The sequence below is a fragment of the Acomys minous genome, assembly GCF_964271855.1.
Source record: "Acomys minous genome assembly, chromosome: 9".
Classification (NCBI taxonomy): domain Eukaryota; kingdom Metazoa; phylum Chordata; class Mammalia; order Rodentia; family Muridae; genus Acomys; species Acomys minous.
In genome coordinates, this window is record NC_140490.1 from 74,745,647 (window position 1) to 74,772,529 (window position 26,883).

Sequence of the window (26,883 nt, forward strand, 5' to 3'; positions counted from 1 at the left end):
GCAAAATGTGTTTATATGAATTCTTCACGCAAAGTTGCCAGAAGTACAAGAAGCAACACCCGGATGCTTCTGTCAACTTCTCCGAGTTCTCCAAGCAGAGCTCAGAAAGGTGGAAGCCCATGTCTGCTAAAGAAAAGGGGAAATTTGAAGACATAGCAAAGGATGACACAGTTCGTTATGAAGAGAAATGAAAACCTACATCCCCCACAAAGAAAAGATCAAAAGAAGTTCAAGGACCCCAGTGCACCCAAGAGGCCTCCTTCTGCCTTTTTGTTCTGTTCTGAATACCGCCCCCAAATAAAGGGAGAGCTACATCCCGCCTTACTCATTGTTGATGTTGTAAAGAAACTAGGAGAGATGTGGAACAACAGCGCTGCGGATGACAAGCAGCCCTGTGACAAGAAGGCTACCAAGCTGAAGGAGAAGCACGAAAAGGAAACTGCTGCTGCCTGCAGAGCTAAAGGAGAGCCCGATGCAGCGAAAAAGGGATGGTCAAGGTTCGAAAGAGCATGAAAAAGCAGGAAGAGGAAGATGGGGAGGAGAATGAAGAGGACGAGGAAGAGGAGGAAAAGGAGGAAGAAGAAGATGATGGCGAGTAAGATGGTTCTAGCACAATTTTTCCCTTGTCTATAGAACATTTGTTTCCCCACCCCTATACACACACTTCTCACTCCAGAGAAAAAAACTGAAATGTAAGGATGTGTAAAATTTGTTTTTAAATTGTACAGTGTCTTTTTGTTTTTTGTGTTTTTTTTGTTTTGTTTTTTGTATTGTTAACACACTACAGAATGTGTCTTTAGATAGCCCCATGCTGGTGGTATTTTTAATAGCCACTAATATTGCTTGGTACAGTGTGGGAGCTTTAAATTGGCATGGAAATTTAAAGCAGGCTCTTGTTGGTGGACAGCACAAATTAGTTATCTATGGGAACAATACATCTTTTAGCTTTTTTGTTTTCTTTCCCTCTTTTTTTTTTCTTCAGTTCTCTGTGATGCAGCTTATATGGAGATAATTATTGTTCTGTTAACTGAATACCACTCTATAATTGGAAAAAAAAGTGACCGTTTTGTTGACATTCTGAATGCTTCTAAATACATTTTTATTAATGTGTGTGTGTGTTGACTATGCTCCCATGAAAGAAAAAATTCAATATTATTTAGAGAGCGTAAATCCATTTTTAAGGGTTAAAAAAAATGAAAAGGACACAATGTTGGGTAAAGAATTCAGGGCAAATCAGGGAAGAATTGGAGATAACTACAATAAAATTTCATTTTATGAAATTCTCAAACAACTGGAAAAAATGTATTAAAAGAAAGAAAACATAAAGTTGGAAGCAAAAAGTTTTGGAAGGATAAGGAAGAACTGAAGGGTAGGGAAAAGAAGGTGGATTTGATGAAAATGCAGAACATTCGTGCAGGGACTTGCCAAACCATACAAATAATCATGGTGCCTTCTAGTCACAGCTGTGGCCACAGAGCACCAGAACTTACTCCTCCTGTGTAATTCTATTTCTGGACCTGTTCTCCTTGTCACCATCGAGCCACTTATTCTTCTTAACCACTGTTGACTGCTCTTCTCTCTACTGTGAAAACAACTTCTCTGTCCCTTATAAACATGTGCCATCAGTTTAGTTTACTTTACCTAACATGATAGACAGTGTTTAGTTCTATTCACACTGCTGTAAACAATAAAATTGTGCAATCAGGAAGAAATATGGCATGTATATAGACATATATATGTACACACTGTGTTTTCTTCAATCCACCTGTCCTTGGACACACCAATAAGTTGTATCTGTACTATTGGTAAATGGGGGTATAATAAATATAGAAATAGAGATAAGTTTTTGAAATACTGATTTCACTTCCTTTGGGTATATACTTAATTATGGGATCGCTGTGCTAAGTGATAGGTCCACCTTGAGATGGGGTGCGGCCATGCTGGCTTTCAGGCGCACTAGCCACCTAAGTGCTCCTCTGGCTTCACATCTTCCTCAGCATATGTTATTTTATCTTTGACTGCAGTGACATACTCCATTTGTTTGGATTCACATTTCCGTAATGGTTAGAGATGTTGAACATCTTTTCATATTCTTGTTGGCTACCTATGTATGTTTTGAGGGGTATCTATTTATAGCATTTCCCATTTTCAATCAAATGAATTGTTCTTTTTCTGTTCTATTTTATATAGAACACTGACAAATTCTGGATACTATTAGTACCTCCTCAGATGAGGCATTTGCAAATATCTTCTCTAATTCTTCTGGCTGCCTATTCACTACTGATTAATTACTTTATTGAACAGAAGCTTCTTAGTTTGATATAATCTGATGTCTATTTTTGCTCTTGTTTTCTATGATTTGGGGAATCTAATAAATATAATTAACATACCGATTTATGTTTCTATCGTATTTTCTAAGAGCTTAATTTGATCCAGTTTATTGATTTTTGTGTATAGCCAGAAATATTTTGAAATATTTTTATATACATATTCCTCATTTCCCCATTGAGCTTTAAGAAGTCTGTCAAATGCATGATTTTATTGCTACTGTTTCAGTATTATGTTAACAGTTCTAGTAAATTCATAAGCATTTAAGCAAGGAATGTGAACTTAAATAGAATGAAACAGATAATATACGGTTATCACACTATGTCATACAAAGGAAGATCTATGATAGGCTCAGACTTAGGCTCTCAGGTTGTATGTGGGACAGAGGTAGTACTGAAAGTGCACCTTCTGGGGACATGCGCTATTGTGGTGTCCTGTAAGGAGACCAGTACAGCTAGAAGGCTTTCCTACTACAGCAGCTTTTGATGAGAGATTAGCAGTTGAACAGATGCCTTAAGGAGTAAGGCCAAGGTAGTTGTGATGGTTTGAATAAGAACTGCTCCCGTAAACTCATATGTTAGAAAGTTTAGTCATCAGGGAGTGACACTACTTAGGAGGGATTAGGGGAATGGCTTTGTTGTTGGAGTAGGTGTGGCCTTTGTGGAAGTAGTGTGCCACTGGTGATGGGCTTTGAGGATTTCTTCCTGCTGTCTGTGGATCAGAGCCCTGTGCTATTTCTTCAGCACCATTTCTGCCTGCATGCCATCATAATCCCTGCTGTGAGGAAAATGATCTAAACCTCTTAAACTTTAAGCCAGCCCCAATTAAATCCTTTCTTTTTATGAGAGTTGCCTTGGTCATGGTGTCTCTTCACAGCAATAGAATACTGACTAAGACAGTTGTATCATGGCTCCCACTTGAAATTATTCATCTATTTCCAGGCATCATTCCTCATATATTAAGTAACATTTTCAAAAGGTGGGTCAGGGGGCTGGAGTGATGACTCAGTAGCCACGAGCATTTGCTGTTCTTTTACAGGGGCAGGGTTTGATTCCCAGAATTCATACTGGATGGCTCATAGGTGCCTGCAACTCCAGTTCAGGCAGGGGATCTGATGCCTTTTCCTAGCCTCTGTAGGCACTGAATATACATGTACTCAGGCACACAGACACATACATAGAATACCAAACACAAGTCTTTAGCCTCACCCTAACTAAAAGGTAAGCAAAGATGTGTTTATTTGTGAATTATAGCTTTAGGGTGGAAAAGCGAACATTTGAGAGAGCAACTACTCAATGGAAAATATCCAGTGCAATAGAAAGATCATAAAACAGCTAAAAAATAAATGTAAGATGGAGAGAAGGGGTGGGCAGGGGTGAGGGAGTGGGGATGGGGAGGATTGTCCAGAAATATAGCAATTCCACACAACTATCTAGCTACAGATTCTGTGTGGTCCTTGAGGCTCATGGTAGCTATTTTGTGGACATTTTACAGACAAGTCATAGGCTGGCAACTTATTTATTTAAGAGCTGATATTGTTAATTTTTATATAATTTGTTTGAGTGGTAAGAAATGTGGGTACATAGTGTTAATAAGAATGATCACACAGGAGACCTGTGATACTTTTAGGCTCAAAGTGCTGTTACGTTAGTACTTGATGACAAACAAAGATGATGTAAAATATGAATTAGAAGGGAATCTTGGTATTTTCTTTGAAGCTTTGCTTTGAAACTATACTAGGAGGGAGCACCTCAGACAGCCATCCAGAGGTATTCTTTAGGAGACATAGCAATGCATAGTTGGGGAAACGAAGGTGGCCTGAAAGGAGACTGTTCTTGGTCCAATATTTCAATGACATTAATAACCAAATCCAACAGAAGGCATTCCTGACAAGGGTCATTGAAAAACAAAACAAAACGAACAAACAGAAAACCAACCAGTCAAGCAAACAAGCAGGAAAACCCCTGCTATTCTTCTCTTTACACTGATGATTCCAGCCTTTTTGGGCCCCACTGAGATGAAAGCGTATATGCCTCTCTGATATCACCTGGTCCAAGATAAAGTTACATGGTGGGGGGGGAGTAAATACTGTTGTTCTTTCATACAACAAAATGGCTATAGCTAGTTACCATTTACATACACTAAAGAGTATATTTTAAATGTTCTCATGACAACAACATGACAAATAATTAACATGATGGATGTTTTTATTAGACATATTTTATTATTCCGCAACACACACACACACACAGAAGCATATTATCCCCACAAATATATACAATTATTATTTGCAAATAAAAATGAAAAGAAGTGAAATACAAAAAACATGAGTAGGGTGAAAGCTTACTGAAAGCCAAATTATAATTTACAGTTAGAATTTTAGACACATCAAGATAGGAAAGATATTTTCTTCATGGTTGCCAAATACAAATAGCCAAAACACTATGACTGTAACATTTATATAACTCCTGATTGTTTCATGGATCTTCTTGTTGTAGGTAGTTTATATGTGTAATAACATAAATGTATATGTAAATAATAATAATTATGTAAATCAAAAGAAAGAAAGAAAGAAAGAAAGAAAGAGAGGGCATGGGTTGAATGGCCCATAATAAGCAGTTGAGCTCTTGCTGCTTTCATAGGGCCAACGTTGGATTACCAGCACCCCTCTGGGTGGCTTATAGTTGCTGGAAATGGCAGAAGTGAGAGCCAGTGAGATCATGGAGGTGTTGGGTAAAGGTCCAGGATATGACTGTACTCATGGGAGGCTGACAGCTGTTGGAGCTGTTGAGGGTCACATAAGTGGAGCGGATGAGTCGTGGTGAGTCAGCCTACCTGTTTAAGTCATTCCTGATGATAGCAAAGGCAGGAAAGAAGTCAGTGATTCAGGCTCAGGGATGGTTGAGGAAGGAAATGGTGAGCTGTGGAAGACGATAACATGTGAAGAATCTAATAGAAATAGATTAGAAATTAAATACTGTGAGATAATCCAAGTTCACCAATACTTACAAAGCAGACCTGTGGGCAAAGCCCAGATATTCAGTGCATCAAGTAAGTAGGGGAATGTGAACATTTATAGTGGGATTGGATGTTAGGCCACCGGGCACGTGATGATTTGAAGGGAGGCAATGACAATAGTTTCACAGATGCATTTTTCTAATATTTCTTAAAAAAACAAAACAGCACTATCCTCAAGAAATTTAATGAAAGGGACTAAAAGTTGAGGCACCAATGGGAAGAAGTCAGTATCTGCTATCGAATTTGGTTGGAATGAGAGCAAAGTGTGCTTGGCTGTTGCTTGGAAGATGGTTAGTGTTTAGACAGAACCCTGACGTGACCACACAGTGAGGTTTAGGAAGCTAAGGTCTCTGGCAGCAGGCAGTTGAATGCCTGGGGTGGTCTGATACAAGTTGTGGTGTGCGGCATCTTCTGCATTGTAAAACCAGATCCTTATTTCAAAGGAAAAATTTAAAAATGCATCAGTCCTTTAATCCTCAGTATCATGGCTCTTTTACTCACCAATCGTTCAGTCCCTAACATAGTAGGTAGTGTTACATTGTGGGTCGTTTTTCTTCCCATACTTCAAGCTCCTTGAATAATGACTCACAAGACTCACGATAATTATTTACAAATACCTAGGCCATCTAGCTAGGTTCTTCTCTGACTAGCTCTTAACTTAAAATAACCCATTATAGTAATCCTCGTTTTGTCACATGGCTTGTTACCTGAGCACACGCACCAGGCATCCATTTTCCTTACATCTTGGCCTCTGAAACCCATGGGCTTGGCTCTATGCCAGAATCCTTTCTGTCTGCCAGATGACACCCGTTTCCTGACTCAGCCATAGGACATAGGTTTGTTTGTTTGCTTGAGACAGGGTATTTCTGTGTAGCCTTGACTGTCTTATACTTGCTTTATAGACCTGGCTGACATAAAACTCGTACAGATCAACCTGCCTTTGCCTCCCTGAGTACTGAGATTAAAGGCATAAGCCACCATGTCCGGCTGGCCATAGTCTTTTTTTTTTTTTTTTAAATCAACAGGTATTGCATCCATATAATATACAAGAATTTCCTTCTACACTTATTTTTTTATTTTAAATTATTTATTTTTATTTATTTCTTTTTTATTTTAAATTTTTTATTTTTATTTTTTTATTTTAAATTATTTTTTTATTTTATTTTATTTTTCTACACTTATTTTTTTTATTTTAAGATATTGTTACATTGTTTCTCCCCTCCATGTCTTTCCCCAAAGTACTGTCTGTCTTTTTCCTCCTATTCCATCTCAAATTCATAGCCCATTATTTTTTTTTAAATATATAGCTTTGTTTGTATGCATGTGTTTTAGAGCAGACCACTTGCTACTGCATGACCAATTGGAAGGCTCAACCCTAGGAAAGACTAATTCTCTCTCTCTCAGACATGAAATGTCTGTGTTTTCCAGATGTGTCAGGGAAGCCACACCCATGAAATTCAACACTTAGCTGCCCAAATAAGACCTAAGCAATGACAACATCAATTGACATGCCGGTATGGATGGGTACAATTTTATGTGGTCCCAACTGTAGATGAAGACTGAGTGATTTTTTTTCCTTGTTAGTGTTAACTATTTACTTACACATTGGAATTCTTTTTGCTTTTCTGGCTTTAAAAACCATATTTAAAATGAAAGAGTATCAGAATTCCTAGAAATCATAATAATAAAGTTAGATTTTTTTATATAGAAAATCTCTGCTGTGTGGTTTCACAGGGACCAACAATTGGCAAATTATGCCTACTTAGATTAGAACTGTTACAAACTTACCTATTCATTCCTTCTATTCTTCACATGTTTCTCACAGACTGATGTAGTAAACAGATCTTTACTGGAGAACTACTAAATTTATTGTTTGATGGTGCCTCACTATGTAACCCTGGCTGGCCTCAAACTCACTACACAGAACAAGCTGGTCTTGAAGTTCCTGATACTTAACTCTGCATGCCCAGTGCTGGAGAATTAAATGGGCATGCCTCCATGTACCTATGCTATACCAGGAGCCATGCTAGTGAGCCCTGGGGAAGAAAACAGATTGATGATTTTAATTACCTGGGCATAGGCATTGAATGAAAAACTAAAAACTCATTAAGAGCATATATCTCATGGCAAGTGTCTTTACCACAGCAAAAGAAATATATATGCAAATATATATGCATACGTGTGAGTGTGTGCACCAGTCTCTGCAGCACCCTCTCCTCTGCCCAGATTTGTTGGCTCCATTGGTCTCCTTTTGGAGCTCCGGACCCCTCCAGGTCCCTCAGCCCCTCTACTCTTCCATAAGAGTGCCTGCACTCTGCACACAGTCTGGCTGTGAGGCTCAGCATCTGCTTCCACATCCTGCTGTGTGGAGTCATTCAGAGGACAGCTATGGTAAGTTCTTGTTCTGTTCCTCCTCTTCAACTGCTTCTAGTGTCTATTCTATTTGTCCTTCTGAACGAGAAGGAACACTTGTGAGAAAGGTCTAGCTTCAGCTCAGAAGTATTGAGAGAAATGACGTGATTCTAGAAAGCAAGATTCAAGAGGCACACACACTATATATACATATATATAGTGTGTGTGTGTGTATGTGAACATACACATAGTCTCCTCTCTCTCTCTCTCTCTCTCTCTCTCTCTCTCTCTCTCTCTCTCTCTCTCTCTCTCTCTCTGTGTGTGTGTGTGTCTCTATCTCTATCTCTCTGATACACTCATACACACACACACAGAGGCAAACACTCTCAAACCTATAGACGTACATGTACATAGACACAGTCTCATATACATCTTTCTCTTTCTCTGATACACACACACACACACACACACACACACACACACACACACACTATCTATATATATATGAACATACACATAGTCCTCTCTCTCTATTTCTCTATCTCTCTATCTCTATCTCTATCTCTCTGATAAACGCAAACATACACACACAGGGGCAAACACTCTCAAACCTACAGACATACATATACATAGACACAGTCTCATATACATCTTTCTCTTTCTCTGACACACACACACACACACACACACACACACACACACACACACACTGACCCAATGAAAAAGTAGTGTCACTGCTTACCTTCAAGCTAATACCTACTTTCTTTCTAGTGGCCCTGGGCTATTTTCATAGCCAATCTGGTATGTGTATGCTTGTGTATATGCTGTGATGTTTTATCCCTACATGTAAAACATACAGTCCTAAAAGACTTGCTATCACTAATAACAACTCATGTAGGCTGGGGGATATAATGCTGTTCTGTTTCGATTCTCTGTGGTTTAACACAGATGGGGAAAGTATTTTAAGAAGCTTAGCTATTTTGTTAAATGTTTATGACTTGTAAATTCCCAGCCTTTTAGGATTCTCCAAATGTGTTGACATTGATGGTGAATTTAAAGGGAAATTAGCCAAATATGTTTTTGTCTAATTAACCCAGAGCATCTAATAATAGCCGTGAGGATTGGCATGCAAACTAGGGCTACTTATTTATTGCATAGAGGTATGCTCCTATTATTTTCCTTTGAAGTTTAGATTTTCACATTTCACCCACACACACACTCCACACATACCTCATTCCCTGGAGACTCACTGAATGAGCTGTCAGAGCACAGATCTGCAACTTTTTTTTTCTCTTTTCCTAAAACGAAACAAAGTAGTCTAGTAGTTAGTTACATTTCTCTAGAAGTCCAAAGACTGGCTCTCCTAAACTTTTTGCTCATAAGATACAGGAAGGGGAACCAACCATCCCTCTTTTGCATATCCCATGGTCACAAGGATGAGAAAATGATGTAATTTTGCATGTAGTTTTTAGTCTCTTGGGATAATGATTTTATAATTCAGCAATATATATCATCCTTGTCTAAGTAAGGAGAATAATTGGAACAGAAGCTGTAATAATTCTGTCAGACAAAAATGGTCATAGTATTTGGCAAATTCCTGCAGGCCCTCCTACAAGCAGTAGGAGACAAGGTCAAACAGCATTCTCAACGTGACTTCTATTTTAGATGCTGGCCTCAAATGCGAGTTCATAACAAGCACTGTACCCTAGCTTCCTGAGTGCTGGCATTATAGGAACAAGTTTCCAGTCCTGGAGAGATGCTTTTTTCTTAGTTTTAATTTTGATAAGTACATTTTAAAAGCTTCAGGTAAATTCATTCTGTTGATGCTTGTTGATGCTAACAAGGAAGGGCTTGGCCTCAGGATAGTAATTAACAACCCAGTCAGAGGTTGCTAGAAAATTTTCCATTTAGTTTGAAAGAAGATTTCATTAAATAAAATAGAATTATGAAATTGACCTGCCCACAAGTTTAGAAATCTATTTTCATGATATTAAAATGAAGAAAAAGACTGAATAAATGCGGCTATAACTGAGGGCAAATAAAGGGTGCAGGCATTTTCAAAAGAAGGCATTCTTTGCAGAAGAGAAGAAACTGTGAGCCTGTTACTCACTTGTCTACCTTAATATTCAGAGACACATGGATATTTGAACTAATTACTAGTAGGGTTGTAAAAATGTCATTTTCACTTAGAATATGAATGTGATGGAGTCTAACTGCACCACTGTTGATTTCTCAACTCATTTGAGAATGTACTTCAAGTTGGCTTAGACAAACCTGTGATAGCAAAACAAAACTTTTTTTAAAATCTGCGAAAATTGCTGGAAACAGTCTTATACGCTCAAAATGTACACATACAGAATTCATATATTGACTTCTTAACTTCATCTTGATTTCATAGCAAATAAAATGCTTGTAACAGGTTAAAGGATGGCTGATGAGCCATTTTGTGCCTGGAATACTTACAAACATTCAAGATCCAAAGGTTGAAACTTATTCAACAGCATCACAGCATTTGAAGGTAGGAGCTAAAGCCTTTGCTAATGCGAATACCTAGGGCACCCTCGCTGCTTTTCCAAGTGAGCACACTGCAAACAGGCATGCTTCTGTGCACCAGAGGCCTTTCCCAGTCAATGAACCTGATGGCACTGTCACCATGCAGCTTCCAGTACCCAGAACTGCTCAGGGGTAAATTCCTGTTGTTTGAAAACCGTGTGTGGCATGTGGTATCTAGTGTACGAATGCAGACAGAATTTACCAGGAGAAACAGGAAACTGCATACACACTAAAACACCACAGTTAATAAGAAACTGGTCTGAGGTATGAACTGACCTATTTCAACAAGGATACCCTGGCATTGGGTGGCATACGGCATGGACTATGGAAAGTACACATGTTGTATGTTGAAACCAAAGCATCAGTGAAATCATGTGATGCAACACAGAGGAACATTTCCAGAAACACCTGAGATTCAACATACTTGATTATTAATTACTCTTTTGTAGTTATGCATTCAGACTCCATGTTAGTCATGTCAATGATTTTGTGACACCAACATCCAGTTGTTTGACACTGTGGGCAAAGAAGTTGTAGTCTAGGAAACTCTAGATTCTGATTGATTTCAGAAATATACTAACAAACTTTAATTAAACCAATATTATCTCATTATTATGCTTCCAAAGGGGTACAAAAAAGAAAAAGAATAACAGAAGCAAGGAATTCAGGATAAAAATATCTGTCCCTAATGTAACTATCTCATTTGTTTTTCTGTCTTAAGGAAGAATGACACGTTCATGTTAAATTCTTAAAGGGACACACAACTATGTCTAAGAGAGCCAGAGCTCTCAAGTTCACCAGTAACAGATGTGAAAGGAAAGTTTGCCTGGGGAAAAGATGTTTAATGACAGCAACCCCTCACAGGCTTCAGGGATTATCCAATAGGTGATGAGCTGAACCATGGAAAATGCATGGAGATGCGTAGTGTTGACATCTCTGAGAACCTATAGTCCTAGTGTCCATGGTGTGATGGGAACGTCCACTCCCAGGAGATGTGTGGCACTGATGCCATTCTTCCTCTGATATTTGGAGAACACAATTATAAGGATGAGAGAAAAGGACTCAATTGTAGGTCCAGTGGACACTATTAACCTTGCACTTTCTCCTTGTGAATCTCACTATTTAATCGGCACATCTCTATCCACAGTTGAAACTATCCCATAGTAAAAGGAGAATGAGGATGACAGTCTTGACCCAAAGCCCCTGAAATATCATGATAGCAGGAAAAATTGTTACAAGCAGAAAAAGAATTCAAGTTGATACCAAGCTTTCCACAATTGGAGAAATACAGAAAAGAAATGAAAACAATTTTTGAAAGAAATATAGTGAAACTCAAATATGTGCTAGACAGGCTGTCACACCCATTTGAGAAAGACAGAATAACGGTAATAGATAACTGGACTTGAATATGTTTACTGAGATTCTTCTTATCAAAAAAGTTTAATACAATTTTGAAGTGTTCCAGCTGACTGAAAAACAAATCAAATTAAAAAGATAATAAAAATCGTGTGTGATTTTTAAAGGTTTTATTTACTTATGTATGTTCCTGTGTGAGACATTTGCACAGGTGTTAGCGGGTGAAGGGGCCAGGAGATGGTGTCTGATACCTCAGAGCTGGAGGTACAGCCATCTGTGAGACACCATGCCTGCTACATTGATGTTAGGATCCCAACCCCAATCTACATGATTGCTCAGCAAACCCATTAAACCTTTGAGCCATCTGCCCGACACCTGATTACGTGTAATTTTACAAAGTATGGTGAATAATTAAAGCAAGTTGATATTAGATGGCATTGTAAAATAAAGGTAATATATATTTAAGATCAGTCAAAGATTAAATATTTGGACTTTTAAACTGTGTGTGTGAGAAAGGAGAGGAGAGAGAGAAGGGAGCCTCAAGAGGAGGGTATAGAGCTTGAGTTAGAGGTTTTTATGTTCTCCTAACACCAGCACAAGATCTGGGAATCTTCTAGAAAAGCAGTAAGCACCCTTAAATGCTAAGGTTTCTCTCCAGCCCCCAAATTAATGCCTTAAAAATAGTAAGACATTTAAATCAATATAGAAGATTTAAAGTTTGGTTTTCCAAAAGAAGCTTAAAATGTTTAAAAATGATAGTATTCTGAGTATAAAATTACAAATTATGCCAGAAAAATCTTAAGGTTGAAGTATGAATAGTTGCTTGCAAAATCTCTAATTTTATATATGTAGGGAATTCTCAATTTTAAGTATTTGATTTTTGAAGGGATAAAGATATATTTAAACAGAATTAAGTAGATATCTAAAGATATTTTAAATGTAAATTAACCATTAGCAAGGAAAAAGGATACTTAATTTCAAATTACAAGAAACTTGGTTATATAGAGAGGAGTTTTGAACAGATACAGATACAATTTAAAAAGCAAGGAAACAAAGTGAATTTTAATAAAATTATTTAAACAAAAAAACTGTAAGAAGATGAACAAAACTAAAATGTGGTGGAATTTCTTCCTCTCCAGCTCTTTACCAAAGATAAATGTAATTATTGATGCCTTAGTTCCATAGCAGCTGTTGCATTTGTTTCAGAGTTGATACTCTGTCTCTACTTTTACCTGAGAAGCTTCTTGAAGGAACAGTGTGTACATTGTTTCTCTGTCCTCCACTCTGGTGTCCTCACCCTTTCTATTACCAGTGCCAGTGAGTGTGGTAGGAATATTTTCCTGGCTTTAATTCTTTTTGAAACTTTACATTCACAAGGATCCTTCAGCTGCCAGTGGTCTGGTCTATGTCTTTCTTAAGAGTACAAAGCAAATGGTGGTAAATGTGTTTTTTAGATACAGCTGTCATTTATTAAAGAGTTGCTAGAAAGATGGCTTAATGGGTAAAGACACCTGCCACCAAACCCTAGGACTTGGTTAGATCATGGAACCTCCACGGTGAAAGAAGAGAACCATTCCCACAAGGTGGTCTCTAACCTTCACTCACATGCTCTGCCACGTGCAGACACACACACACACACACACACACACACACACACACACACACACTCGCGCATGCAATTGTGTAGTCAATCAATCAATCAATCAATCAATTATATTTGTCTGGAACTGGGGTAAAATAGGCTCTTTAAGTAATTTATTTATGGACTATCCAAAGTAGTGTGGGAGGATGTCATTTCAGGCCTATAAAACCTGCTTTTTATTCTGCATCCCAGATGCATCCTGCATCCCAGCGAGTTTGCCAACTTGAAAAAGTTCTCAAGTTCTCTTAAATGATTCTTTACCCCCTCTGGTTTGTTTTCTATTTGCTCCACTTGTTTTTGCATGCCTTTTACTGGATAAGTTGTTTGGTTTTTTTGTTTGTTTTTTGTTTTTTGGTTTGTGTGTGTGTGTGTGTGTGTGTGTGTGTGTGTGTGTGTGTGTGTGTGTGTGTTGCAGTTCTAAAATCAGTCACTTCTTTGGAGACAGGTCTCATGGCTGACCTATGATAGGTCCCAAACCATGATAATTTAGGTCTGTGGTATCTGTAATAAGCATTTAATTTGTAGAGCTAAGTTATTTTTTTCTTAGTTTACATGCCAAGGTGAGTGAGTAAGGGGTTGGGGAAAGGGAACAGATTCCTTTAGACTTATTCTCAGATTTGCAATGCTTATAATCATAGATGCATACAAATGTCCTTACATGAATGCTTTAAATATATATGTTTGGGCATATGTGTATGGATATGGAACATTACAAATACGTTTGTTGTTCTTTAAACTCCTCAAAGTTTCTGTATTTTTAGGAGTAAAAGAAAGTGCTTGAATTAGTTTGTGCATTTCATGTGTTCCTCAGACTTCAAGATTTTCCATGGAAGGGTTGGAAAAAAAATCTCCTATGGCATGTTGGAGTATACCAATACTTCACTGTGTTTGCCTGTATGTGCAACCATCTTATCAAACTTTATAGAAAGTGTTCTGTGCCTCAAGAGCTTTGGATATCCCTGACAAATCCTAGAGGATCATGGACCTAAACCCTAGCATCACTGTGAGCCTGGAGAGGCTGGTCCTTCCCCAGACTTTAAAAGTCAGAACCTACATTTTCACAAGATCACAAGAGGACGCAAGAAGATCAACTTTAAACAACATAGTTGTCTAAACTGTGACGCACCTTCCTGGGTTCCTGTTCTTTGGAGGCTTAGAAGGAAAGGTCACCCTGGCCTAGGTACATAATGGAATCCTGCATCAAAAAAACCAAATAAGTAAAAAAAAAGAGTACTGTACAGTTGGCCTTGAGTTAACTCTCAGCTCAAACACTGTGATTGTATATAATACACACACACACACACACACACACACACACACACACACACACACTTGCTTCAGTAAAGAAGAAATCTTCCAAAGACATAGAGCATAAAGAGAGTATTTTATTAGAATATAGATCAGAATATTTGAGCTGAATTAGATTCCAATTTTGTTTCATTCATAGTGACAGTAACTATGGCAAACTAAAGTATCTGGCCTTAATTTGTAGTCTCAAGGAGTAAATCTCAATTACTCCTACCAGGAAAATAAATGAGTCCAAGTATAATTAATGAAAAATTAAAGAAAATGATATTCCAAAGATAGTGCAAAGGAGACTGGGAGAGTGAACGAGAAACATGTTAACGTTGATAATGATGAGACCAGGACGATAAGAGCTGTAACATTTGTAGGCAGCCTTAGTGCTTTCCAAGCTTTTGAATATTCAACAACTCATTGAAGTCATTATAACAATTCAGGGAAGAAGGCAAATTAGATATTTTTAAGCACAGTTCACTAATTTAAATAAGGCCTGACCCAGTAGACTATAGTAACCAAGTCTGGCATATCAATGTGCCCTGGTTGTCCATTTTATTCTAATTTAATCTAAAGCTGGTGCTAGAGCAAGTAGAAAAGGGCCAGGAGAGTGATGGATTTACTGTGTTCATAGTATCTGAGGTTGACATTTTTTTTTCTGCTGCTGAAATGTCTCTTTTGTTTTTCACTTCCCGTATGCTTCTTTGTAACGTTTTTCTAACCTTTTTCTTTCTCCTTTCATATTTCCTCTTTAACTTCATCTGTACCACAGACTCAAACTTCCTCCACCTTTCCTGTGGTCACCTGCCTCCACACCAACCTTCCAGGGACTGTGTGTCTCAGCTATCTGTTCTACCTCCTCCTCTCCACCTGGTCCAACCACTGCTTCGCCAGGCTCCCCTCTTTTGCCATAAGTTGTTATGGCAACCGACAGTCAGTGGGCCTGGGAGACACCATGCCGAGCCAAAACTGTCAGGAAGAGACACTGAGCAGCATCTGCGGAGGTTGATAAGGCCAACGTGTTGGTTTGGCCCCTCCTGAAAGGGAAGAGAGAGGGAGAAGCCGTGAGAGATTACCACCAATGATTCTCAGCTGGATAGAAGGACGTGAAAACTGTTTTCAGATCTTGCTGGTGTCACCTGAGACTTTCTGTTTTTTACTCCCAAGTCTACCCTTCAGAATCAATACCTTCATCCCTAATCCTAACCACAACTCCAAAAGGAGAAAAGGGAAAATTAGCACAGGTGCTAAGCAGAGAAGTTCATAATATTATTGATTTTAGAATTACTATGAGAAACTATTTTCCTCTGTGGATGAAGAACATGAAGTACATTTTGAGATCACTGAAATGGAAAAGCCTCCATTTCTCAAGATTTCTCTGAGACTTTTGTCATAGTATTTGGAACATTCTGGCTTCTTTCAAGTATTAGAAATACAATGCCTTGTTTATTTCTCCTCTACCATAAATATTTTTTTCTAATATAAAATTAGCACGCAACTAATTAACACTGTCTGGAATTAAAGCCATATTTTAAAAATAAATGCAAATGGAAGACACTCCTTACCCACTAGGGAGGATATCTTGTTTTCCTAAATTTGGACCAGGTCGTTCGTGTATACTTTGTTTTTAGTTGAAATCTGACTGTGCCATAATTTACTAATCTGATGTGACCCACTGAATGTTTCAAGTCACTAAAAACTGATTTGTAAGAAATAAAAATGATGGCACAAAAATATGGGGCTCTGAAAATGGTTTCAAGTGTTGTCTTTATATACACAGTCCTGATGTGACTGATGGCATCTTTGCACCTTCTCTTTTGAGAAATGGGGTGAGTGTGTGTGTGTGTCTGTGTGTGTGTGTGTCTGTGTGCATGAGTGTGCATGTCACAGGATACATGAGTGAGTCCAAGAACAACGTTCAGGAGTGATTCTTTTCTTTCGTTATGTGGGTTCAGGTCATCACACTTGGGGATATGCACTTTTACTCACTGAAATATTTCAGCTTCTCTCACTCTTTGAAAATATATTTGTATTTATTGTGTTGACTTAATAGTTACTCCATTGTATCACAGGCTCTTAATTTGTGGGTTCAATCAATCATGGGTTGAAAATATTTTGAAAACTGCAGTATACTGAGCACGCATGGCATTTACTTATAATTATTGCCTAAGTAACACATTATGACTGCTACTTGAATGGTATTTAATTTCATTTGGTGTTATAAATAATCCAGAAATGACCTAAAGCACAAGTGAGAATGTGGGTTATATGCAAAGACATACACCATCATATTTAGAGAATTCAGCATGTTTGGATGTTGGCATCTGTAGATGATCCTGGAAATCATCCCTTGCTGATACAGGACAACTCTGTGCTTCAGTGGGTAATAGTTACTTGCATAACTTATATTATCTTCACATATTACAGAATGTTTTGTCATACACATTTTAATGGTTGTTTGATAGGATACATAACTTTGTAAATCATTTGGAACTTAACTTTTAATAGTTGGTATTGTTGCTTACAAGTAAACTTGGAGATGCTTTAATTCATTTTGTCCGTTTAAAATGTGAATTCGAGAGGAGGCATCTAAGATGGCGCCAAACACACACGATATCTGATCTGCAGGACTGATACTAGGGACCAGGCTGGGAGCTACAGACCACAAATCCTGAAGAGTCCTAAGTGAGAATGGTCTGCAACATGTAGAGCAGAGGTAGATCTGGCCTTGGGCCACCTAAATGGCCCAAGGAAGACGGGGTGCCCAGTCGCCAGGGTCTGGACCCGAACCCGCCAGTCAGCTGCTGTTGTGCCCTATGTCAGGGACTCTGTATCTGAGATTGAACTGTGGGCAGTGTAACACCAGCCTAGAGCTTCTGGCCTGGAAAAAACGAAGGAAAATGGGTGGTTCTGACCTCAGACCTACCTGTGAGTCCGGAGAAAGTCCCAGGGGTGGAGGACCACACTGGCACAAAGTCCAAAGCCCATTGTAGCCTCAGCCGAGCAGGGCACTCTTTGTCTCCCTCACTGATCTGTGGTCTGGCTAGACCAGGAGGACCAGAGAGTGTGGATCTGGGCCCACCATTCCACAGAAAGACCTAGGGCCTACACAGGGGCTCAAACAGCTGTGGACACGCCCTCCAGCCACAGCTCCAAAGCTGCAGCCTCGGGTTGACTGATGTAAGGCCCCAACATCTGAACAGATTGGGCAGAAACCTCCATGCCAGCCACAACAGACTGTTCTCACACACTTGGTTGGAACTAATCTGGCCTGAATGGACCAGGCAGATGCCTAGATAGATACCACTGCTCAGCAGGAGCTCCCACGCTCTCCAGAGGGCCTGAACCAGCCTTCAGGAGGGGATTGGGCAGAAAACTAGCCACCCGCTCCAACCCAGGGAGCCATCCCTGCAAGCTCTGATGGAGCCTAACCAGCTGCCACAACCCAGCTGGAGTGTATGCACAGGCTCAGATGAGACTGAACTGGCATGAAGGGATCAGGGCAGAAGCCCAGCAACTCCCACAAGTTAGAGGGCAGTATCTGCTCTCTCAAAGCAGTACTGAACCTAGGCCAAACAGCCTGGACAGATCAGCAGAATCCTAGCGAACCGCCCCCCAAGCCAGTACGGGTTCTGGCATTCTAGGGCTGACTAAGCCTAGGCTCCCAAAGCCCCAGTGCCCTAGGGCAAGGTTTTCAAACTCAACCAAAGGCAGGATAACTGGCATTATCTACAGTACTCAAACTGATTCTTGGCTACAGAGCACCAGCACCAGCCGCTGTTGGCCCAGTGGGGAGCCCAGGGTGTGGAGTAAAGTCCCCTGGAGCTGAAACCATGTCACCTGCCTAATCCAGGGAAGAACACCAGAAACTACTTTCTAAAGTCAGAGACAGCAAGATGACTAGAGGCCCAGTGTAAAAACACAAACAACAAAAACAGAAACAATATGACATCCCGAGATCCCAACTATCCCAAACAAATCAACCCTGAGAACTTAAAACACAATTGAAACGCAAGAAAATGACCTCAGATCTTAGTAATGATGACAATAATGGAGGAAACGAATAAAATCCGGAAGCAAATGCATGAAGATGCAGCCAAACAGATTGAAGACATTAAAGAGGCCTATAGAGAGGCACTGGAAGAAATTCAGGAAAATACAAACAATCATATGAAGTAAATCAATAAAACAGTTCAAGATCTGAAGATGGAAATAGAAGCAATGATAAAGCACAGACTGAAAAAAAAAAAAGCCAGGAATCAAAGGACTTAGAGAAGAAAGCAAATAGTACTCAGGTAAGCTTCTCTAACAGAATTCAAAAGTTGGAGGAATGAATCTTAGGAGTAGAATATACTATGGTAGAACTTGAAACAGCCATCAAAGAAAATGCTAAATCTGAAAAAATTCTGACACAAAACATCCAAGAATTCAAGGATACCATGAAAAGACGAAACCTGAGGATAATATGCATTGAGAAAAGAGAAGATGCCTGGCTCTAAGACACAGAAAATATTTTCAACAAAATTATACAAGAAAATTTATCCAATTTAAGGAAGAAGATGCATATAAAGATACAATAGGCCTACAGAACACCAAATAGAATAGACCAGAAAAGAAAATGCTCCTGCCACATAATAATCAAAACACAAAATGTACAGAACAAAGAAAAATATTAAAAGCAGCAAGGGAAAAGGGCCAAGTAACATATAATGGCAAATCTATCAGAATTACACCCAACTTCTCAGCAGAGACCATAAAAGCCAGAAGGGCCTGGACAGAGATCCTGCAAACCTTAAGAGACCACAGATTCCAGGCCAGACTACTCTGTCCAGCAAAACTTTCAATAACCATTGATGGAGGAAATAAAATATTATATGATTAAAAACAAATTCACACAGTACCTATCCACAAATCCAGCCTTACAGAAGTTACTATTAGGGAAAATTCCAACTCAAAATGACAAACTACAACCAAAATTATTCAGGAAATAGATAACTACACTGTCACAAAAACATAACCATTTAAACACTCTATGGCAACTTAACATCAAAATCAAGAGACTTAACAGTTACTGGTCATTAATAAGTCTCAACATCAATGGTCTCAATTCTCCAATAAAAAGACACAGACTAACAGAATGGATGCATAAACAAGACCCAACATTCTTCTGCATTCAAGAAACATATCTCAGCCACAAGGATAGATATTACCTCAGGGTAAAAGGCTGGAAAAAGGTTTTCCAAGCAAATGGTCAAAAGAAACAAGCTGGTGTAACCATTTTATTATCTAATAAAATAGACTTTCAACAAAATTAATCAAAAAGGATGAGGAAGGACACTTCATACTGATCAAAGGTAAAGTCAACTAAGATAACATCACAATTTTGAACATCTACATACCCAATACAAGGGCACCCATATTTATAAAAGAAATATTAACAAAGCTTATACCACATATCGATCCCCCACATTGATAGTTGGAGATTTCAACACCCCATTTGTACCAAAGGATAGGTCAATGAAACAGAAACTAAACTGAGAAATAATGACACTAACCCACATCAGGAATCAAATGGATCTATAGAACTTTGAACCAAGACACAAAAGATTATAATTTCTCAGTATCTCATAGAACCTTCTCTAAAACTGATCATATAGTATGTCACAAAACAAGCCTCAACAGATACAAGAAGATTGAAATAATACCTTGTAGCCTATCAGATCACCAGGGATTAACGCTGGACTTTGACAACAACAGAAATAACCAGAAGCCTACACACACATGGAAACAAAACAACTCTCTACTTAATGACAATTAGATCAGGGAAGAAATAAAGAAAAAACTTAAGGACTTCCTGAAATTCAATGAAAATGAAGGAACCACATATACAAATTTATGGCACTTATTGAAAGCAATGCTAAGAGGAAAATTCATAGCAATAAGAGCCTTCATAAAGAAAGTGGAAATATCTCATATAGGCAATTTAATGACACATCTGGAAGCCCTAGAAAAAAAAGAAGCAGAAATACCCAAGAGGAGTAGACTCTGGAAATAATCAAACTCAGGACTGGAATCAATAAATTAGAAACAAGGAGAACAATTCAAAGAACCAACAAAACCAGGAGCCAGTCTTTCAGAAAACCAACGAGGTAGAGAAACCATTAGCCAAATTAACTAAAAGGCAGAGAGACAGTATCCAAATCAACAAAATCAGAAATAAAAAGAGACACAACAACAGAGACTGAAGAAATACAAAGAATCATGAAGTCCTACTTCAAAGGTTTATATGCCACAAAATTTGAAAATCTAATGGAAATGAACAGTTTTCTTGACCATTTCCAGTTGCCAAAGTTGAATTAAGAACAGATAAACAAATTAACTAGTACTATTTCTCTTACGGAAATAGAAGCTGTCATTAAAAGTCTCCCAACCAAAAAAAAAAAAAAAAAAAAAAAAAGCTCAGGGACAAATGGTTTCGTCACAAAATTATATCAGACCTTCAAAGAAAAGCTAATACTGATACTCTTCAAGCTACTCAACAAAATATAAATGGATGGAACATTACCAAATTCATTCTATAAGGCCACAGTGACCTTGATACCTAAACCTCACAAAGACTTAACAAAGAAAAAGAATTTCAGACCAATTTCTCTTATGAACATTGATGCAAAATACTCAATAAAATGCTCACAAACAGAATCCAAGAACATATCAAAGATATCACTCACCATGACCAAGTAGGCTTCATTCCAGGCATGCAGGGATGGTTCAATATAAGGAAATCCATCAATGTAATCCACCACATAATCAAACCAAAAGAAAAAAAACCCACATGATCATCTCATTGGATGCATAAAAAGCATTTGACAAAATCCAAGACCCATTCATGTTTAAAGTTTTGGAGAGATCAGGGATACAAGGCACATACCTAAACATAATAAAGGCTATGTACAGCAAGCTAAAACAATTCTGTATAATAAAAGAGCCTCCAGAGGAATCTCCTTGCCCAAACTCAAGCTATACTATAGAGCAGCAGTAATTAAAACAACATGGTACTGGTATAGAAACAAGCTGGTTGGCCAATGGAATCGAATTAAAGACCTAGAAATAAATCCACACACATATGTACACTTGATTTTTTACAAAGAAGCCAAATCTATTCAATGGAAAAAGGATAGTATCTTCAAAAAATGGTGCTGGTCTAACTGGATGTCTACATGTAGAAAGATGCAAGTAGACCCATATTTATCACCGTGCACAAAACTCAAGTCCAAGTGGATTAAAGAATTCAACATAAAAGCAGAGACACGAAATCTGTTAGAAAGAGCCTGGAGCATATTGGCGCAGGAGACAACTTCCTGAACAGAACTCCAACAGGCCAGGCTCTAAAGTCAACAATTAATAAATGGGACCTCATGAGGCTGAGAAGATTATGTAATGCAGAAGACACTGTCAACAGAGCAAAACCTACAGACTGGGGAAAGATCTTCACCAACCCTGCATCTGACAAAGGTCTAAAATCCAAAGTATATAAAGAACTCAAGAAATTAAACACTACCAAACTAAATAACCCTATTGAGAAATGGGGCTCAGAACTAAACAGAGAATTCTCAACAAAGGAATACCGAATGGCTGAGAAACACTTAAAGAAATGCTCAAACTCCTTAGTCATCAGAGAAATGCAAATGAAAACAACTCTGAGATTCCATCTTACACCTATCAGAATCACTAAGGTCAAAAACTCAAGTGACACCACATGCTGGTGAGGTTGTGGAGAAATGGGAATACTCCTTTATTGTTCATGGGAGTGCATACTTGTACAACCACTTTGGAAATACATCTGGGAGTTTCTCAGAATTCTGGGAAAAGGCTACCTCAAGACCCAGCTATTCCACTCTTCGGAATATACCCAGAAAATGCTCTACTACCCAACAAGGACATATGCTCAACCATGTTCATAGCAGCCTTATTTGTAATAACCAGAACCTGGAAACAACCTAGGTGTACCTCAGTTGAAGAATGGATAAAGAAACTGTGGTACATTTACACTATGGAATACTACTCAACTATAAAAAACAAGAAAATTCTGAAATCTGTGGACAAATATATGGCACTAGATATGATCATACTGAGTTAACCAAGAAGCAGAAAGAGTCACATGGTGTATACCACTTATAATTGGGCACTAGCCCAAAAGGCATATCCCATGAAAGTCTTCACTTACTAGAAGATTGGGGTAGATGGAGAACATTACACTGGGACTCTTGGTAAGAGAAATATAGGAGATGGGCATATAGAAGGTTCTAGAGGATCTTAGGAATGTACAAGAAGAGCATCATAACAGGTGGGTCTATTGCACTAACCAGAGACACTACAAGTAGTGAACAAGTAGATCCTACTTGGATCTAGCCAAGGACATTCTCCACAGTTGGATGGAGAGCAGGGATTAACTCTGATGAACTCTGGTGCCTCATATTTGATAACCTCCCCTTGGCGGGGAGCCCTGGTAGCACTCAAATAAAGAATAAGCAGGCTACCAAGATGAAACTTGATAGCCTAATACCATAAAGTGGGGGAGGAGATCCCCACTCGGTCATAGACCTAGGGGGAGGGGAATAGGGTGAAAGTGGGAAGGAGGGAAGAATGAGAGGATACAAGTGATGAGATAACAATTGAGTTGTAATCTGAATAAATTAATTAAAAATAAAAACAATTTATGGAATAAAAAGAAACTGTGGTATATTTACACTATGAAATACGACTCAGCTATTAGAAACAAGGAAATCCTGTAATTTGTAAGCAAATGAATGGGACAAGAAATGATCATCCTGAGTGAGTTAACCCAGACCTAGAAAGATACACATGACATATACTCATGTATAATTGGACACTAGCCCAACAGAGATGTCCCCTGAAAGTCTCTACTTATCTGGAGATTGGGATAGATACTGGGACTTCCTACTGGGACTCTAGGTGAGAGAGGTAAGGAAGGATGGGGAACTACAAGGATCCAGAGAGTCCTAGAAACCTACAATAAGACCATTAAGGCTGGATGATCTGGACCCAGACTGACCAAGGTCAATGCATGCAGTAAACCTAGAACCCCTATCCTGATCTAGCCAATGGACACCACAATCTCCACAATTGTGTGGAGAGCAGGGACTGACTTGGACATTAACACTGGTGCCCCCTACTTGACCACTTCCCTTTGGTGGGGAGACCTGGTGTCATTCAGAGGAAGAGTAAGCAGGCTACCAGGAAGAGACTGATAAGCTGTGATCCTATAGTGGGGGACAAGGTCCCCTTCTGTCACAGACCTAGGGGAGGGGAATAGGATGAAAGAGGGAGGGAGGGGGAACGGGAAGATACAAGTAAGGGTATGACAAATGAGATGTAATCGGAATAAATTACTTAAATAAAAATTAAAAAATAAAGTGAAATAAAATTGAATTCTTGAAGAGGCAAATGATAGAGGGTAGACCAGATGATCAAGAATGCAGGCTGAGTTCTGGAGGCCAGGCCAGGCAGCCATGTGTGAAGAAAGGACAGCTGGAGTGAGAGCAAAGGGAGTACTTGAGTCTGTCCAGCACAGTGAACTGCTACAGGACTCCAATCTGTCTTCCAAGGGCTGTTTTGATACTAACCACACAAGGCAGAGTAAGTGTGCTTAGAACTGCTGCATTCGTTTTAATAAAAAAGATTATATTGGGAAGTGAAGCATACTGCGTGCCCTGAAGTACTTTAACAAGCCGATATGTTACAGAGTACAAAAACTTGAAAGTTATTTTGGTGTTTCCCTGCAATTAATTTAAGACAAAGTTGCTCAAATGTATAGGTTGCCTACCATTTGTTGTGAATTTGGCAGGTGAATTGGATGAATTGAAGAGTTTATATTAAATATGAAACCACACATACCACAGCACATTTACTTTTTCTGTAACTTTTCCTTTAGAATGTTGCATATGTGGTTTACCTACTTTTATTAAACTTTAATGACTTGGAAAAGTTGAGCATTATGAATTTGTTATTTTAATATTTTCATAGCCTTTTGGTCTGGGCACTTCCTTTTCCTACTTCTCTTTTATTCTTCATTTCTTTTCATTTTGAGAGTCAATTAATAAAATATTCATGTCTAAAGGTAATGATACTTGAATATAAAGACTAATATAGAAATAGAGACTTCAGGTCCTATGTACACATATAATATATTTTTAAAATATCTCAATTGAAATTATGAAATCCACAGAAAAACAAAAGAGAGATCAAATTAAGAGAATGTGCATGCATGAGCACATGCACACATACACACACATGCGCACATGCATGCTCACATGAGCACACACATGCACACATACACATACCACCAAAAAGGGTAACTGGAATTCATAAAAGAGATATTTGTGGGTAGTTTAACATGCCCTATCCAGATGAAAATTCACCAAACAGATTTTAATTCTGTGAAAAGGCGAAGATCCTGTGTGGGATTTGAAAAGACAAAAGCTCACAGACACTCTATGGATGAGAGAGGTGAGAGGGTAGAACACACAGCAGGCAAGGCAGAGAAGGAGGGAGAACGCCTCCCTTTACAGTGGCCATATGTGGACTTGAGGGACTTCTCCCTACCCTGTGTCTGGATTATGCAATACAGAACAAGGATGGTGAACATGTGAACTCTGTTCAATGGACGTTCTTGATGGTTGGAGGAAGATCCTATAAAAAAAAATAGTACAAATAAGTGATTGTCACTTCATCTAGCTGAAATGTGTGAACATGGCAGTTTTGTCTCTCATTTGCTGCATAGGGCACTGAATAAGAAAGTTACATTGAGTAGAGAAGTGGGTGATGCCAATCTATTTCTGGGTCCTGACCATAAACCTGGGACAGCATCTTTATGTGGTTCACTCAGTACTAATGACAAATGGAAATGGGAAAGAATAAGGAAAAAGTGTTGAAAATGAGTGAAGCCCCTATGTTTATTAGTAACATATTCAGTGTGTACAGAGAGGGACATGTTCTGGAACAAGTGGTCTTAAGTAACAAAAGAAAATAAACCTGGATCACCCAGCCCAGGGTGAGGGAACGTCCTATGTAAAAGTATGCTGTTTAAAAACATGCATTAGCCCTACACTTCAGCACTAATGAGAAATTCAGAGTAAATTTAAACTCACCTAGAAAATTCATCTAAAAAATGCCCAAGTGTTTTGACCCCTTACTACCACCAATAAATATTAAAACCTTGCCGTTAAATTAAAAAATAAAAAAAAGTAAGCTGTAAATGTAATGGAAGAAGGAAGGAGGAGTATGTTATTTCCAGAAAACAAATTAATGACATAAAAAGCCAATCTCAAAAATTTTCCATTACTCATAGAAAAAGTATGAGACAATAATGATGGAGTAAAGATAAAAGACAAGAGGAATTAACAAGGAAAAAAACATAGCTAAGTCGGAAATCTGTATTATCTGTAAGGATCCCATGAGGACAACAGTAGAGTTACTGAGCAAAGGAAGAGAAGACTGGATCAGCGTCAAACATTCCAATAATATTAGATGACATTGGAGAGAAGGATTCCATCCGGAAGTTTTCCATGAAAAGGGAAATATTTTGAACCTATAATTCCATATCCACCAGAATTATCGTTCCTGTATGAAAGCCAACATAGACCTCAGTCAAGAGACTGTTACAGAGCAAGGCATGTCTGTTTAGTGACCACAAGGCAAAGGCTGCAAGACAAGGTTTTGGCTTTGTTGCATTCCAGAAGAAAGCTAAAATAGAAAGATACATCTTTACTAAATGATGAAAAAATAAATATAATACAAGATATCTTGGGAAACATAATGAGTGGTATGCACAATATATTCATATCTATTCACTAAATACGGTCTCATATCTTTTAGTGGTAAGGACCCATTTTAAAATTGTGTGTGTGTGGTGTGTGTGTGTGTGTGTGTGTGTGTGTGTGTGTGTGTGTGTGTGTGTATGTGTGTTGTCAGAGGACAAAAAGAAAGAAAAGTAACTTACAGATGTGTTTCAGGCTACCTGCTTTATGTGTATGTCAATAAACACTCATTTGGGTTCAACCTATAAGATTTCTTTACCACCATCTTCCTATCCAGCAAGGGGGCTTGTTGGGGCATAGTTTAATGTATTTTGATGCTAATTATTGCTTGCTGTCTCTGTGACCCACCTTTTCATTAATAAAAGGCCATCCCACCTGGGCAGGACAGAGGAGATAGAGGTGTGGCTAAGGGTCCCAAGAAGGAGAGAGAGGAATCTTGGGAAGAAGAAAGAAAGACCAGAAGAAAGACCCAAGAAGAGAGAGGAGGCTGCCATGGGTTAG

General features: G+C 38.6%; 1 pseudogene across 1 annotated transcript; it reads left to right on the forward strand.

Annotated features, from left to right (window-relative positions):
- Positions 1 to 26,883, forward strand: LOC311605891 (high mobility group protein B1-like; annotated as a pseudogene). The gene is made up of 2 exons (XR_014783662.1): positions 1 to 595; positions 26,748 to 26,883. The product of XR_014783662.1 is annotated as a high mobility group protein B1-like (transcript).